At 39.3% G+C, this 16,294-nt stretch overlaps 1 pseudogene; it reads left to right on the plus strand.

The window, feature by feature from the left end:
- LOC113254214 (calreticulin-like) overlaps window positions 1-16,294 on the plus strand; it is a 49,090-nt pseudogene that overhangs the window by 16,073 nt on the left and 16,723 nt on the right.

The raw sequence follows: 16,294 nt of genomic DNA on the forward strand, positions 1-16,294 counted from the left end.
AAAGAAAAGAAAAGAAAACTCTTTCTCTTACTTTTGGGACCCCTTATGATCTTTGAAGGAATAATGATACAAAAGGCAATGAGTATAGCTTAGCCACAGTGCAAAGCATGTTGATATCCCTTAAGTCATATGGTCTGTGGAGGCTGGAGGACTTACCATCTCCCTTTTACTGATGAGCAAGCAGAGGGCTCAGAGAGGTGACTTGACTTGTCAAGATGCTATAGGCAACAAAGTGCCCAAACCTACACTCTTTCCGTTTTATGATTCAAGTGGGATATGGCACAGGAAACAGGTAACTTTCAGTGAGCTAACTTTTCAGACTTTACAGTCTAACCAGGTCCTTTCTCATGCATTCTTTTCTTCTGAGAACTGTATGAAGGAAGCAGGTAAGGTCTATTTTCTTCCATTTATCAAATGAAAACATGGAGGCACAGAGAGGATGTGTGTAGACCAAGATCACTCCACTGGTAAGTTTTAGGAAGCAAAACTGGCCCTCGTGTCCTGGAATGCAGAACCATGAGTTTAGTGTGAGGGGGATGGGAATAAAGGGACACTGAAGAGAATAGGGAAGATTAGGAACATTTTTTGTGGGAGTCAAATGGAAGAGCCAATAAATGAGCTGTTCTCTAACCAAGACTGTGGATAACTCAAAAGAGAAAAGAAAATCCCAAGGTAAAAAAATCTCCTAAAATTGTACAAGGAATTATTAAAACCAACTAAAAAATGACTCAGAGCAAAATAACAATCTCTATTCAAAGCAGCTATTTTGTCATTTGTTCTGTTGGAGACAGGGTTGGCGGGATGATATAAGCCAAAAAAAGTCTTCTCATTAAAATAAAACAAAACAAAACTTTTTTCAAACCTTGGAGGAGGACACATAACTCATGTCGCAAACTTCGTTTTGGTCACACAACTGCTCCCACGCAATTAACTAACATACTGCTAAAGTAAAGAAATTCAGAATGACCCTCCTTCTGCTCCTTCCGAAACAGATCCAGATATTGAAAAGTTATGATGATTATTGCCATTTATTGAGTGACTATTATCTGCCAGACACTGTGCTTTACATATATTATTTCTAATTCTTATGACAACACTGCAAGGGAGTTATTTTTAATATTTTACTTATGAGGGAAGAGGCTCAGGGGAGTTGAGTAATTTGCCCAAAGTCATTCGGCTAGTATGTGGTTGAGCTGGTCTGTCTGACTGCATGACTTGTGTTCACTGTATTCTGTTCCTTTATCATAAATCAACAAACACTGGACTTATATATGCCATTGACTTATTTCATCTTTTCCTTTAATTGTAAATACTAAATATGTTATTTTAAGAAAATAAAGAAATATGGTAGAGAATCTAAATTCTGCTCACACTTCTTGTCAAACCTTTTCTTATGTACTCTTAGTTTTTCTGATTATGCTAAGGAGAGAATCTTAAAAAGGGCCTCTCTAAGTGGCATCAAAGGTAGGTGCCCTCAATCTGAGCTGGGGCAAGAACCACTGGGCAGCAATTTGGAGCCTAGCAGAGTAATGAAATTTTTTTCATAATAGTGGTCAGAGGTTTGAGGAACACAAATCTTGGTAAATAGTAAACTAACTTCCTTCTAGAGTGGATCAGCTAAGGTGGTACAACATTCTGGACCCTCTCTGTATTATTAATCACCTTTGTATTCCCTCACTCTGACTCAATTATTGATTAAAATCTCTGGGCCCACGGCCTTCGGGTTTGCATTTAGCAAGGCCCCCAGGTGAATTTTTAAGCCCTTCAACCTCATTCTAATCCCACTGTTTGCATTTCAACAGATAAAATCAGGGAGCATCTTTGACAATTTCCTTCTTACAAATGATGAAGAGTTTGCTGAAGAGGTTGGAAAGAAGACCTGAAATAAGAAAAGTAAGGTACGCCCCCACCCTGAATTCCAGATGTCTGACTCCTCAGTTGTACAGTGGTCTTGCATTTGCAAAAGCAGCCTAAAAGTCATTATTTCATTTGCTGGTCACTTGTTCCTGAGAGGAGGAGAAGGAAAGAACTCACATTCATTAGATATCAAGTACTTTGTACTTGAGCACTTTCCAAAAGCTATCCCACTTAGCCCTCAAAATCACCCAACAAAGCAGATATTATTCCCATTTTTCAGATCTAGGAACTGAGATTCAGAGAGTATATATAAACTGCCCAAGGTCACGCACAGCCTTAAACTTATTGGATTAGAACTCACACTCCTGTGTCATGCTCCCTGCTCACGTGTGGTGATCTAAAAGGTGGCTACTGAGCCCAGTTTTGATGCATGGCTTGGAGAAAGAAGGAAGGTGTTAGTGTTGTTCACCAGCTTTCCTGCTCTCCTAGAACTGTTTTATGGGTGGAGTAATAATTGGGACAATGGCTTCATGACTCCCTGGTTCTGCAGGAAGGTCCATTCAAGCAGGTTTGTGGCCAGTGGCAGGTCTGATTACCCAGTAGGCATATTAAGCTCATGCTTAGAATACCAGCAAAGCACAAGCACCCAAAAAAACCTTTTTGAGAGAACTTTTGTACTTAATATTCCCGAAGAAGCATTGAAGTAGTCATCATGGAAAAATAAAAATCTATTAAGCCTTTTTATACTTTTTAGTTTGGTTTTGTTTTGTTTTTACTTTGGAGTTATCATCTAATATTGTTTTGTTGAGGCAATATTACATATTGGTTAAAAGCATGAATTTTATTTTATTTTTTTTAAAGAAAAAAATTCTTTATTGAAAAATAAAAGGAAACTAATGCTAACCCAGCCAAATTTACAGATCAAGTGAATTCAGTGTTTATCTAAATACTACATCAGAAAAGCCACAGTCTGACGTGAAACATTACCAAAGATTAAAAATGATATTGCTAAATATATATCTTTAAAAGAATGACTGCTCCACAGTTATATGATCTATAGTGAATTCCAGTTACAATATGAGCAAGAGCATGAATTTTAGAGCTAGGTTGCTGATGTTCAAATCCAGGCTCCCTCACTTACTAGCTGTATGACCTTGGGCAAGTTATTTAACCTTTCTGATCTTCAGTTTTCTCATCTATAATTTGGGAATGATGATAGCAACTCTCATAAATTCCTGGCATAAAGTAAGTGCTCAATATATGGTACCCATTATTATTAAACCATACATTCACTCAACAAATATTTATTGAATGCTTGTTCAAAGCACTGTTATAGGTCCTGAAGACTCATCAGTAAAATAAAACAGAAGTTTCTGTCCTCATGGGCTTACACTCAGGGAACACCAACAAAAAACATATGAATAAGTCAATTCGTACTTGTGAGATGGTGAGGTAAGCAGTGGAGAATAATAAAGCAATAGTGAAGGCTGTGATCATGAGGTTTTTGCTCTTTTACTATAGGGGTGGTCAAGAGAGGCTTCATTGAGTAAACAACATCTAAGAGACTTGGAGGAAGGAGCAAGCCACGCAGGTATCTGGGGAAGAAAACCCAGGTAGAAAGAATAGCAAATGCGAAGTCCCTGAAGTAGAAGCATAACTTGCTTACTCAAGAGCAAGAAGCCTACAGTGATTAGACCTGAGTGAGAGAGAATGAGAGTAGTGAGGTCCATATCCCTGAGTAAAATGGGGAGCCACTGGAAACATGCTTAGCAAAGGAGTGATATGAACTGGCTCACAGTTTAAAATATCACTCTGGCTGCTATGTTGTAAAAGATGATAAGAATAAATAAAGACTAGAGTGGAACAAAGGCAGAAACAGGTGATAGTGGTAGAGGTAAAAAGAAAAGCTCAGATCCATTTTGAAGGAGTGATGGATTAGGAGTGATGGATTAGATATGGAATATGAGTAAGAGTAAACAAGGGCGGCTCCAAGGTTTTTTTTACCCAAGTGACTAGAGGATGGAATTACTGAGATAGAAAACAAAGAAGGAGCACACTTGGGGTGGGGTGAGGACAGAAGTAAAAGACAGAATCGTTAAGGGTTAAGTCAGAAATGATTATTAGAAATCCAAATATCAAAAAGGCAATTGAGCGTGAACCTGGTTAAGTGATATAAATTCAGAAGTCACCAGCTTACAGGTAATACTGAAAACCCCTATAAAGCTGGGTGAAATCCCCTAAGGAGAGAGTAAAGGAGATTCAAGGAAAAGTTTTGGGGTACCCCAATATTTAGAGATCAAGAAGATAAAGTGGAAGAAGCAAAGAAGACAGAGTAGCAAGCAAGGTAGAAAAAAAAAAAAACAAGAGTAGTATCCTATAGATCAAGTCTAGTATTTTAAAAGGAGAAGGAATGATCACTAATGTCAAATGGTCAAGAAAGATGAAGACGGAGAATAGACCACTGTTTTGAGTACCTGGAATTCATGTGACTCTGACAAGAACAGTTTCAGTGGAGAGATACAGGGAGGGAAAATGGGTTCAAGAAAGGAAGAAGAACAATTAGAAACTGCAAATATAGACTAGTCTTTGAGAATTTTACTGGAAAAAAAGGTAGAGAGAATGGGGTGGTAGGTAGTAGAAAATGTTGGTCAAGATTTTTTTAAATACATATATAGAGAGAGATCCTCCTGCCTACATGCATGCTAATGGGTATGGTCCAATAAAGAGAGAAATCAATACAGCATATACAAAGGAGAATTTCTGGAGCAACATCTTGAGAATATGAGAATGGATAAGATTTAGTGCCCAAGAAGGTGAGTTAGCTTTCCATGGGAGTATGGATATTTCACCCATAATTGCAGACATAAAGAACAACAATATGAGAATAAAAACAGGTGGGTGTGGGTAGATATGGTAGTGAGGGGTATTCGTCAGTTGAATTCTCTGGGAAGCAGATACCAGGATGGAGCTAGAAATGTAGGATATATATTGGGAATAATGTTTGGGAGAGATTAAGGGCAGAGGGTACAGAAATAGGTAGAAAAGTCTGACACCTGTGAAAGAAGGATTGGGTAAGAATTGCTGTGAGTGCGGCACAGCTCTGAGAAAGTCTCACCCACCCAACAGGGCTCCGTGGAAAGACTGCCTATAGAGGAGTACTCTGTTAGTAATGGCCATACCCTAGCACCCCTCCATGCTCAGCTGCTGGCTGGGGGCTGCTTTGGAACAGCCTGTCCTGGGTTCAAATGCTGCAGTTCTACAGCTTCAAGCCAGCAGCTCACTGCACTCATCACCACTGACTGACAGGTTCTTCTTCAAGGGAAATCCAAGTGGCAAAACTCCCTGGCTGCCACAGAGTATGTGGAAAATTTCTTCTGATTGTGAAATAGGAAGTGAGGCCAACAACTTAACCCGAAATTGAGAAAGAGGTGTTGGAGGTTTGAGAAGAAGAAGAAGATGAGAAATAGTTATCCAAGGAGAAGGAGAGTGAATCAACCATAGAAATACAGTGGGCTCACTGACTAGCACTAAGGTCTCACCTGAGTTTAGTCATAATGAGTTTAAAATGAGAACAACGGGTTTGGTTTTATTGTTTTCTCTAGCTATTTTCTCTGCCTAGGTGCAGGCATGGAGAATTGGATATAATCAGAGTTGAGGGTTTGCTTAACTAAGGGAAGGCAAGGGAATTGAGGATGTTTGCAAGAGAGTGATCACACAATAATAAAGAAAGGTGGAAAAGGAGGATATGAGCTGGTTGAGGTCTAACGAAAAATAGATAGGCTCAATGGATTGTTGTAAGTCCAGGTGGAGCTGAGGAGTTGGTGGAGTTGGTGGTCTCTGGTTACCTTTGGCATGAGCAGTTTTGGTAAAGAAGGGAGGGTGGAAGCCGATGAGTGAGTACAGCAGTGAAGAGAGGGAAGTAGAGAAATAGAGATCTTAGTTGTAGCCAGTGCTTTCCAGACATAAGAAAATGAAGGCCTGATTAAAAGAGAAAGTTTTTCCCTCTAATAAATGTGGGAAACACAACCAGATGTCAAGCATTTGCTCCCAGCAGGATTCTAGAAGGCCCCAGCCTACTGGGCATATAGGTTCTCATTCTAGTTTTGTCCCTCGAAACTGGATAAAAGACCAGTTGGACCAGATACTCTAGGTGAAGATTAAAGCCCTACAGGAATTTAGACTGTATCCCTTTTTTAATGACCTTTGGGTAGAAAAATCTAGGAAGTTGGCTCTAGGGGTCAAATTCTGGGACCTAGATGAACACATTAACGAACATAGGAGTCCCATTTCTGAACTAATGCAATTTTGTACTGATCACAGGTTAAAAACAAATTCAAAGAGCTCTGTAAAGGTTGTGTTCCTGGATATAGCAGAAACAGAAACAGACTCAGATCCAGAAAACCTGAGTTTCTAATTCTAGTTCTACCACTCACTAGCTATACAGCTTGGGCAAGTCATATAATCAGTCCGAACCTCAGATCCCTTATCTAGGAAGTGGGACTAGTAACATTTACCCCATAGATCGTTGTGAGGAATAGAGAAAACGTGCGTAGATTGTCTGGCACTATGCTTAGCAATGCTATAGGCATTTAGTAAACGGTTGTTGAATCTGAACCAATTTTATTTATGAACAAATTACACACACACAGAGTTCTCTCCACCGCACACACACTGAAAATTTGTATGTAAACAAACACCATCCCAGAAATCTCTAAGAGTGTGGGAAGACACCAGACATTTCTAAAGTGGATTAACATTGTTTATATCATCTGTAAATTATTTTGAAATTCTACATTCTAAACAGGACAAGGAGAAGCAATGGAGGGAACTATATGAAGAAATGGAAGAAGAAAACAGGCAGGAGAAGCCAAGCAGAAAAAAGAAAAGGAGGAGGAATGAGAAGATGACATCTGGGGAGCTGAAGAAGGGAGAAGTGAAGAGGATTCTGCTGAGGAACCAGGAAATGACAGGCAGCGGAAGGAAGATGATGCCAAAAGAGACTTCCTGGGTAAAAATGAAGAAGTCTGGGTTGACCAGAAGGATGAACTGTAACTGGGTAAAAAACCTTACACTCAGAGGCAAGTGATGTTGCTTGGAAGGAGAAATGTTGATGAAGTTGGCAAACTCTGGGGAACAAAATTATGTGCTCTTTTTGAACAAATTTGGATTTGTATTTCCACTCCACTTCCTTTAGTGCGTATGACCTTGGGAAAGTCACATCTTGCCTCCTGGGGCTTCTATTTCCTTGTCAATGAAAAGGGAGTGATAATTCCTATTTCATGAGGTTGTTGTATGGATTAAAGGAGCCATGTGTGTACATTGCCTGATATAAATATATAGTCAACAAATAGTTACAGTTCCTACCATCATTATTGCAGTGTTTAGGAAATTAATTATTGGTAAATAAGATTCTATATCAAGTTGGTCCTCACTTTCAACTTATCTCAGTACATCCAGGGAATTTTATTTTGTGTAAATATCTGTATTATTCAGTATTCACTGAGTAGTTCTGATGGTTGTACTTGTGGGTGATGATGTTTTCTTTTTACAGAGGTATCGAACACTTAAAAACAAAATCAGTCTTTCTCTTAACATAAAGAAGGTACTTTGTGAAAGTCCTTTTGCTCCTCTGTTGTTTTGTGCCCTAATTTTTAAATAATTGTGACTTGTTTGCAGGGTTGCTGGTCTTACACTTATCTTTTCTTACCACCTGCTCACAACATCACTATCATAGGCATTCACGTAGCTCTTTACAGATTGCAAAGCACTTTCCCATAAATTTGAGGAGTTCTTGTGATGTGCTCATTTAATCCTCACAGCAGCAGTTGTAGAGGATACCATTATTATCTTCATTTTACAGATGTAGAAACTGCTTAGAACAGGCAGGTCATTTGCTAAGGGTCAAACCACCAGTAAGGGGCAGGGCCAGTATCTGAACTCAAGTTCGTCTGGTTCCAAAGCTTTTCCTTCTATTGCACTAGGAGGTTGAATGAGTGAGTGAATATCTCTTATATTGAACACAGATCGTAGGCATCAACCGACACAGAAGAAATACCATTTTAAGATAAATAAGTAAAAAGTAGTTTTCCACTTTTAAAAATTATTCCAAAAACCAAACATATAGACAAGCAATTGAGTGACGTGTGACAGCCTTTTCAGCCTTTTCATATTAAGAAGTGATACAGCTAATGTGATCGCCAGCTGTTTGAGTCTGCCATTTATCAGCTGTCTTTTCTTGGGCAAGTGATCTAACTTTCCTGTGCCTCATTTTTCACATTTGTGAGACAGGGTTAATAACAGGACCTTCCGCAAACTCAGTGGTGAGGATTCAATGCTGACTCCTTCCTGTCTTTGTTTGACAAGAAGTACACCGAGGACTAATTCCAGTCCGGCCGGGGAGTCAGGCTCAGGCACAACTGTCATATGATAGCACAGGGCTATAAATATGGGTTCGGAACATAGTAGATGCTCGATAAATAGTAATTGAAAGATTGACCAAAACTCTGGTTGGTGTTTTCAGGGAAGATTTCATGAAGGAACTGACTTTTGAGCCAGATCTTGAAGAATGTGTAAGAGTATGTCTGTGGATGAAATTTCAGAGTCAAAGAGCAGGGCACCCAGATACAGGAGTTGGGTGGTGAGTCAGGGAGGAATAGCAAGTATTTCTCTTCCTTTTTTTTCCTGTAGGTTGGTGCCTAGTGTAGTTTCTGAGACTTATAATCTTTGGAACATTCTGGCTTGGGAAACTTGGTCTTTGTAGAGGAGGGGAAACTTTACCTCTACCCTTTTGGGGTTTTTGGCCGGGCCTCAGAATTTAATTGACATAACACAGATAAACAGGAGAAAAGCACACAAATTTATTTAATATAAATTTTATGTGACAAAGGAGCCTTCATAAGGAAATGAAGACCAAAAGAAGGGGCAAAACTTAAATGCTTTTAAACTAGGTTGAACAAACAGAGGCAATTGTGGAAAAATAATGAAAACATACAGGGAGGCTATAGGAAGATAAGAATTATTTTAACAAGGTCTGTTTGTGCAGAATTCTCTTAGTTTCAACTTTCTGTCCTTGATGATAAGAATGTTTCTTTTCTCTTAGTAGATGGAGGGCAGCTCTCACGTGGGAGTTTTATCTCCTGTTTTCAGGAAGAAAGGAGATCAGAGTGTCCCTATTGTATCTGCTGTTTTTCAAGTGCTTTTCACTAAAAATAATCTTTATGCTAAAGTGGCATTTTTTGGGTGGCATATTTTGGCACCCTTCATTTTTATACCTATTTATATAACATAAGCATCTTCCCATTGTGAACAAGAGCAAGGCTTTTGGTGCCTGAGTCTGAACATTGGATTGGGGCTGGAGGGCTGGCTTGTGGGCAATCTCTATTTTAGGCATTTAAAGCTGCTGCTTTGGGAATCTTAAATTTTTTTGTTTTAAAGGGTGCCTGTGTGGCTCGGTTGGTTGGGCTTCTGACTCTTGATTTCGGCTCAGCTCATGATTTTGGGTTTGTGAGATCGAGCCCCATATCTGGTTCTCTGCTGTGGGGAGTCTGTTTAAAATTGTCTCTCTCTCTCCCTCTCCCTCTGCCTCCCCTCACTCTTTCTCTTTCTCTCTAAAATAAATAAATAAATCTTAAAAAAAAAATTAGGGGCTCCTGGATAGCTCAGTCGATTGAACATCTGACTCTTGATTTTGGCTCAGGTCTTGATCTCGGAGTCATGAGATTGAGCCTTGTGGCAGGCTCCATGCTCAGTGGGGAGTCTCTCCTCTCTCTGCCAAACTCCTCTGCCCCTGGCTCCCTCTATCTCAGATAAATAAATAGATCTTAAAAAAAATCAAGGTTGATGCTTTGGAGTATGCAACTCTTGATCTTGGGGTTGTGAGTTCAAGCCTCACATTGGGCGTAGAGCTTACTTAAAAAAAAAGTCATTTAAAAAATGCTGCTTTTACTTTTGTTAAATTTCTCTGGTCTTTATTTTGATAGATTGTACAAACATTATTTCAAAAATTAAGGTAATTTAACAAGGGAAAATACATACATAGTTCTACCCTTTCTGCACAGACTTCGAAATTTTTTATATTTCCTTCCAGGTCTTGTCTTTTGAATACCACCATTCTGCCACTGAAACATGATCCTCCAGATGAGGTTTTTGTTGTTGCTGTTGTTGTTTAAGATTTATTATTTATTTGAGAGGGAGAGAGAGCATGAGCACAAGAGTAGGGGGAGGGACGAAGGGAGAGGGAGAGGCAGAGAATCTCAAGCAGACTCCCCATGGAGCGTGGAGCCTGGCATAGGGCTCGATCTCATGACCCCAAGATCATGACCTGAGCTGAAACCAAGAGTCGGATGCCCAACTAACTGAGCCACCCAGACGCCTGAAGTTTTGTTTTTTTTAAATTCTGATTATAGATTTTATTTTAGAAAATAACAGGTGTTCAATGCAAAAATTTGGAGTCTGTAAGTGTATTAAGAAGAATATAAAAATTTCTCATTATCCCCAAATCCAGAAACAACTATACAATACCTATCATCTTTCCTCCCAGGGTTATGTTCATTTGTTGATTGGATGGTTTGACTTTAGGTGTAGAGGGTTTAGTTAACCACACTCCTCAGTACATGGCATTTTATCATCTTAGGTTGGTGTTATACTTTGAAGTTTTCTTATTTATTTTTTCACCTTTAGTCCCCTCCCTTCCCCCACACAGGCAACTAAGTTCTATTTGGTGTATATCTTTTCATTTGTATATGTTCTTATAAAATGTGAATTTTGGGATGCCTGGATGGCTCAGTTGATTAAGCATCTGCCTTCAGCTCGGGTCATGATCTCAGCGTCCTGGGATCAAGTCCCGCATCTGGCTCCTTGCTCAGCAGGAAGCCCTGCTTCTCCCTCTGCCTGCTGTTCCCCCTGCTTGTGCTCTCTCTCTCTGACAAATAAACAAAATTTTTTAAAAAAATGAAATAAAATGTAAGTTTTGTTCGGTATGGATGTATTTTAATTTATGCAAATGGCACAGTGTTAAAATCTCACTTCGTTTCTTCAGATTTTTCACTGAACAATGTTTTTCAAAAGCATTCATGTTGCTGTGTATAATTGCTTCTGATTGCTGTGTAATACTTCATGATATAAAATTTACTACATTTTAGTCATCTATTCTCCAGTGATAGATCACCAAACAGGTTGTCTTTAAGTCCTCCCCATCATAAATAACACTTTGATTAGTATTTTATTCTTTTGTGTGTCTGCACCCAAGAACTTCTTTGAGATAAATTCCAGGAGAGGAACTCTGGACTCATAGAGTATGTGAGTTCGTAATTCTCATAATTTCTATCAGATTGCTTTCCACAATGGTTATAGCAGCCTGTACTCCTGCCGCCATGCAGAAGGGTTCCAGCATCCCCGCAACAGCACAGCAAGCATTATCGAACATTCTAATTTTTATAGTGTAATAGGTATAAAACAATAGCACATTGCTGTTTCAATGAACATTTCTCTGGGTTTTTTTGAGCATCTCTTCACATACCTTTGGATTTTTGAAGTTCTTCTCTGTTCATGTCTTTTGCTTATTTTTCTCCAGAGGTTGCTGTTTTATTTACTTGCCAGAGTTTTGTATGCTAAGCATTTCAAATATCTTCTCCCATTCATCTAGTTGCTTTGTCTTTCATCTAGTTACAGTGTATTTTGTTACATGGGAATCCTTATTATTCATCAATATGATTGTGTTATAGTCTGTGACTTTGAAGTTTTGCCTTTCCCTTCTTGGTCGCAAACTATAACAGTCTCCTATTTTTTTAAGTAATTTTTTCACATTTATTATGTCTTTAATTCTCCCAGAGTCCTGCCTCGTATGAGGCGTAGAATTGTTAAAATACGGTAATTATAGGATTCGAGCCTTGATGTATCAGTTTCTGAGAGGGAGAGATTAAAATCTTCAGTTACAATTATGCATCTATCTATTCCTCTCTGCAGTTCTGTGTATCTTAAGACTATATAGTTAAGTGCATTTATGTGTTTGCCTGTTGTTTCTTTTATGAATATATAATTACTTTTTATCACTATTTATCTTTTGAGACTAAAATTTCTTTTTGACAGAATTAAGATCACAACTCAGTTCATATTTTCCTCGTGTATTTCTTTTCATCTTTTTATTTTTAATCTTTCTATCCTTTTATGTTTTAAGTATGTCTCTTACAGCCGATTTATTGTTGGATGTAATTTTTAAAAATTCAATTAGTGAGATTAACTTATTGCATTTAATGTAATTAATATATATTAAGATTTAGTCCTACCATCCATTCACTATGCATTCCTTTTTATTTTTTATTTCCATTTCTACTTTTCATTGGCAAGGCTGAATTTTCTTCTGCAGGTAGTTTTATTCATAATATTATATTTCTTGTGGTAGTAGCCACTGACTTCAGACTCATACCCATGGGTTTAAGAGAATTCCTCCATCTTAACAACTTGAACAAAAGCCTAAACAAAAGTTCCAAGCTTGACTCTCAAAGATCTGATGTGTCCTGTGCTCATGTTGATCCAATCACCGCTGCCGAGATGGAAGGTATTTGATTTCTAAAGGAAACACAGGGTATCATTACAAAAGGAAGAATGGAGGCTGGGAGACCAGAGTGTCCACTTTCTCATATTAAATCAACCTCTTCAAGCCTCATTTTCTTCATCTGTGAAATGGCAATGATAATACCTATCTCAAAGGGGTGATATGAGGAGCAAATTGGCTAATAGATAAGAATCCTATGTCTTGTGAATCAGAAAGTGCTATACAAAGATTAGTTGTGATTCGTGCTCTTGCATTTCTCACATGGTTTCATCTGTTTATCTGGATGTATTTGTATTGTGTATCTGTATTTATTGTTGGTATTTATCTGTATTGTTATGTGGGAAAGTGCCATTCTAGCCAGCATTCTCCTTAACTTGTGCCAATCCCTGAAGAACTGATTTTTCCTTTCCGGAGAACAACGAATGGGCAAGACGTCAGGATGGTGTCGGACTGGGAGTAAGTTCCCATCCAAAGAGCCCTGAAGTTTCAGGGCAGGTTAACTTGCGAGTAGACAGCTGAAAGTTTGGTGCAATTCCGCTAAACTGGGCTCCAGTTCTTTCTCTGCTTCAAATTAGATGTGTGGCCTTGGGCAGATCAGTTAAACTCTCTGAGCCTGAACAATGGAGGTCACAAGAAGACCTGCCTCTTAAAGTTGTTGTAGGATTGGATAGGATTATATGTAAAATTCCCCGGCCTTAGAGAAAGTCTTAAGCTTATGAGACACATACTCAAATTTCTTTATTGAGCACTTATTAATTTCCATTCTGCTACATTATGGCTAGGTTGAGAGCAGGTTCTTTCTCATCTCCGAAGTACATTGAATTGCTCTGTTGTTTTAGAGAATGACTGACTCAGTCAGTTAAGCGTCTGCCTTCGGCTCAGGTCATGATTCCAGGATCCAGGGCTTGAGTTCCGCATCGGGCTCCTTACTCAGCAGGGAGCCTGCTTCTCCCTCTACCTGCCACTTCCCCTGCTTGTGCTCATGCTCTCTCTTACTCTCTCTGATAGATAGATAGATAGATAGATAGATAAATAAATATCTTTAAAAAAAAAAAGGAGAATAACTGTTGTTTCCCTCAAGGCCCTATGTCTTCAGAATTTGGGCCAGGAATCCTTGCCAGCAAAATAGAGTCTCACAAGAGATCCTGTCTGTTATAGGCACTGAAGTTGATAATTCTAATTTTTTTCACATGTGAAGATTTAGATTCACACTAGACTGAAAGTGTATACCTGCTATGTTTACTGGACTAGGCTCTTCTACTACATAATTGCTCAGAAACCTATAATAATCCCATGAAGTAGGTACTAATATCCCTGTTTTCTGACAAGGAAATGGAAGGTCACATAAATTAAGTAACTTGACCAGTTGAGAAGGAGAAGGGAGACAGTCTAGTGAAATGTAAGGAAGATGGGCTTTGGAGTCAGAAAGATCTCAGTTAGGATCCCAGCGGTGCCACATACAAGGTCGTGAACTTGGAATAGTGACCTAATCTCTTAAACCTCAGTTTCTTCAGTGGGGATGAGAATATCTTCCGCACGTAAGTATCGCGAGGTTGAACTGAGATAGTGTTTGTAAAGCAGAGCACCTGGCATGTGGTAGGTGCTCTATAAATCCTTAGGTACTTGATAAGTGTATTGGGAACCCAGAGCCCATGGAGCCCACTTATAGTGCTATTTTAGAGGAAACTTCAATTATTCTCCGGCTTTTTAAGAACATTCGACGGAACATTTAAATGAGGCAGCGAGATACAGTGAAAGGAGCTCAAGCATGGGAGTCTAGAGACCTGGGATTTGGTGCCAGCTCTTATTTAATATGTATCTGACTGGGCAAGGAAACTGAGCCTCAGTTTCCTCATTTGTAAAATAGAGACAATATTCTTTGCCTCACAGAGTTGCTGGACGTACAAAATGCACATGGATGCAAACACTCTTTTTAGTTTTAGAAATGCTGTGTAAATAAGAGGGCTTTAATTTGTGTTTATTATTCTCAGAGGGAGAGTAAACAGAACTCAAGATAACCTGAGACCTGCCTCCCAGAGAGCTATTGGGGAACCTGACCCTTAAGTGAGGCCCGATTAACAATTTGCCACGGCTGCTGCTGTGGCTGCCGCTTGTGCTCAAATATCAATTCTCATGCCTCCTAATCCTCAGCCCTGCCAAAAGGCAGCACTGTGCAGAACATTCCCCCTTCCCCACCCCTGCCCCACACGACTGTTTGGACCAGGACTGGGAATCTGACCCAAAGGCAAGCAACGCACGAGCTGGTCAATGACCTACAAATGTGGTCCGCCTCCTAAAAAATAAGTTGGACAAATCAATATTTCTCTCTCAGGAATTTGAGTTCGGAAATATGAGGCGATTGAGGCAATTAGCAACGATAAAAACTATGACTAAAGGGATGCAGAGAGAGAGGCCATGAGGTTGAGTAGAGGCCTGTGTGAGAGGAGATGGTGTCTAGGCTGCGACAAACCAAAGTGATGAGGAAGCAGAAATTATTTGTAAGCAGAAGCTATGAAGTAGAAAACGATAATATTTGTTTATTCAAGAAATTCTCTGAACAAGGCACCTTGTTAGGCTCTGAATACACAAAAATGACTAAGACAGCCTTTGTCTTCATTACACTTAATTTTAGTGGGGAAGAGAGACAAAACAAGTAAACAAACAAGTAATTAGAAATGGTTTTAAGGGCTAAAAAGAAGACAAATATGAAGCTGAGATAGAACATATGAGGAAGGGAGCCACTTAAGAAATAGCACGGTAAGGGAAGTTCTCTCAGAACAGATGGTTAAAGTGAGACCTAGAGAATGAGAAGGAGCCAGGGAGAAGAGAGTTTGAGGTGGAGGTTAAGTAAAGCTGACTGGCAGGAAAGGGCTTATCATGTTCTAGGAAGCTGAGAAGCAGAAAACAAAACAAGCCAGGCTGCTGAAGGAAAGTGAAGGAAAGGGAACAGCATGAGATGAGTTTGGAGGGGTAAGCAGGAGGCATGTCCCAGGACCCAACAGGCCTATGTATGGAGTTGGGAATTTAGCTCCAGTGAATTTAGTCCCAGTGAGCCCCAGTGAGAAGCCATGAAATTATTTGAGACTGAGTAACAAGATCCAATAGAAGGTGTGGATAAGCTTGAAGGCTAAAGAGTCACTCCGGGTTCAAACCTACGTTCTACCATTTGCCAGCTGTGTGGCCTTGCGCAAATGACTTAATCTCTCTGTGCCCCAGTTTCCTTCTCTATAAAATTAGAGGTAGAATTGGATTTTACCTCATAGGGTCATTGTGAAGATTAAATATATACAAAGTGCTTGCAGCACATAATAAACACCCAATAAATGTAAGCTTGTATTATTATTTTGTTTTCAAAAAGGTCATGGTAGCTACTGTATAGAGAATGAATGTGTGAGGGATAAAAGGGAAGCCAGTTATAAGGCTGATGAATAGCCTACGTAAGAGATGATGAGTGAAGTGGTAGTAGTGGAGACAGAGATAAATGGACTAATTTGATGTATTTTTAGAGGTAAAATATTCATACTTTGCAGGTAGATTGGACATTGTGGTTGAGGAAAAGAAAGGAATCAAGACTGACTTCTAGGTTTCTAGCTAGCCAACCAGGGGGAGGGCGGTAACATTTACTGAGAAGGAGGAGCTTGGAGGAAGCACGTTTGGCAGAGAAATTAGGAGTTCTATTTTAGACGTGTTAAACATAAGATGTCAGTGAGATCCAAGGAGATATCAATCAGGCAGTTGGTTGTAAGTTTGGAGCCCAGAAGAGAGGTCTGGGATGAAGATATGAATTTAGAATGCATTAGCATAACCAGCATTCAAAGCCTCGTTTGCGGGTATCAGCATTTGAAGACACAGAAGTAGTTGAGACCATCTAGGAAGAGAGGATAC

The sequence above is a fragment of the Ursus arctos genome, unplaced genomic scaffold, assembly GCF_023065955.2.
Source record: "Ursus arctos isolate Adak ecotype North America unplaced genomic scaffold, UrsArc2.0 scaffold_12, whole genome shotgun sequence".
NCBI classification, from domain to species: domain Eukaryota; kingdom Metazoa; phylum Chordata; class Mammalia; order Carnivora; family Ursidae; genus Ursus; species Ursus arctos.